Source organism: Xyrauchen texanus, chromosome 26, assembly GCF_025860055.1.
Source record: "Xyrauchen texanus isolate HMW12.3.18 chromosome 26, RBS_HiC_50CHRs, whole genome shotgun sequence".
Classification (NCBI taxonomy): domain Eukaryota; kingdom Metazoa; phylum Chordata; class Actinopteri; order Cypriniformes; family Catostomidae; genus Xyrauchen; species Xyrauchen texanus.
Window position 1 is genome coordinate 2174396 of NC_068301.1, and position 2254 is coordinate 2176649.

Here is a 2254-nt window from a genome sequence, read left to right on the forward strand (position 1 = left end):
CTGTATGCCTGTCTGCCTGGCTGCCTGCCTGTCTGTCTGTCTGTCTGTCTGACTGTCTGTCTGTCTGTCTGCCTGCCTGTCTGTCTGTCTGTCTGTCTGCCTGGCTGTCTGTCTGTCTGTCTGCTTGGCTGCCTGCCTGTCTGTCTGTCTGTCTGTCTGACTGTCTGTCTGTCTGTCTGTCTGTCTGTCTGTCTGCCTGCCTGTCTGTCTGTCTGACTGTCTGTCTGTCTGCCTGTCTGTCTGTCAGCTAATGAAAAAGGCTGCTGAAAGAATGAAACTGTTGAAAATCAAGAGACACTTAGAAACCAATAAACAATAATTAACACATTTAACATTTGTTTTATATTTTCTAGGATAAATCATTCCGGAACTGTGAGTTGCCCGTTGATGCCCATTATAAAATCCAGTTCCTGAAGCAAAACCAGTTGAGGGAGGTTATACAATTGTTGCATACAAAGGCATTCTTCAATCTGTCTCTCTCTCTCTCTCTCTCTCTCTCTCTCTCTCTCATTTGTGGTGAAAAAGGAAAGGCAGGGTCGGAGAAAAGGAAAGTGAGGAATTGAGAACACAAGCGACACTTTGGCTCTGAGCCATCCTCATCTCTGTGTCTCAGTGACACCGTGTAAACTCTCATCCCCCCTGATCCGTGTAACCTTTCTGTGTGCTGCAGGGAGACACATGACTCAGATCTGCTCATGTCACTTTAAACTCACTTTAGATTTCTATTCGCACTATTTACTAAATATCTACTGGATCAAATCAAATACTTCTGTTTAGCATGAATACAACAGAATAGAATAGAATAGAATAACTGCTCGAAAACTGAGATACTAGAAAACTAGAAAAGAATGACCGAATGCAAAATGGAGCTGCACAGCACTGTACTTCTGTAAACTCTATTACAATAAACTAGATATTTAATACAATCCATAAAACAGAATTAATTCTTTATAGCTGAGACAGATTAAAGCAAAACTGGAATAGAAAAGAATAGAACAGAACTCAGTAACGTCTCTATAGATTGAAGCAAAACTTGAATAGAATAGAAGGAATAAAATACAATAGAATAACTTTAAATTAGATTGAAGTAAGCTAAACAAGAAGAGAATTGAACAGAATGGAATATAAGGAATACAATAAAAGAAATAACTTCAGAATTAGATTGAAGCAAAACTAGAAAAAATTAAATAGACTAAAGTAGAATAGAAAAGAATAAAAGAGAATAGAACTCAGTAACTTCTCTATAGCTGAGATACTGTAGATTAAAGCAAAAATAGAATACAATTCTATAGAAACAATACATTATAAATTAGATTGAAGAAACCTCATTTAGAATACAAAAGATTAAAATAGAATAGAATAGAAAGAATAGAATACAATAACTTTTAAATGAGATCAAAGCTAAATTAGAATAGAAAAGAATAGAATGGAATAGAACACAGTAACTTCTGAGATTGTTTAAATTATAATTATAGCAAAACTATACTAGAATAGAATATATAAGAATAGAATAAAAAGAATAGAATCGAATACAATAACTTCAATTCGATTGAAACAAGCTACAAGAGAATAGAATAGAAAGAATAGAATACAATAAATATTAAATAAGAGAATTCAAAGAGAATCAAAACTAGAAAAGAATGAATAGAATAACTTTTAAAATAGATTAAGGTAAGTTAAACTACAATAGAATAGAATAGAACAGAACACAGTAACTTAGATTAAAGCAAAACTAGAGAATATATTAAAATAGAATAGAAAAAATACAATTCAATAACTTTTAAATAAGAGGAAGTATCTTAAGAAGTAAGCTAAAATAGAATTGAATAGATTAGAATAGAATTATCCTTTTAAATTAGATTGAAGTTCAAATAGAATAGAAGACCATTTATAGAATAGAATAGAAAGTATAGAATATAATGAATTGTAAAATAGATTAAAGTAATAAAAACTAGAATAAAATAGAACAGCAGAAACAGATCACTGGATACTAAACTAGAATAGAATAGAATAGAATAGAATAGAATAGAATAGAATAGAATAGAATAGAATAGAATAGAATGATTATAATTCTGTCTGTGTCTCCAGCACACACGTGTGAGTTTGACGGGTCGGTGTATGTTCGGGTTTGTTCATCTGTACTTAAAGAGCAGAAAGCGTTCATGACATCAGCCAATCACAGCTAAATGTCCCCCTGAGGTCCCCGAGTGCAAACACCCTGAGAGACGGGACCCCACCCCTCCCCCAAGCATGA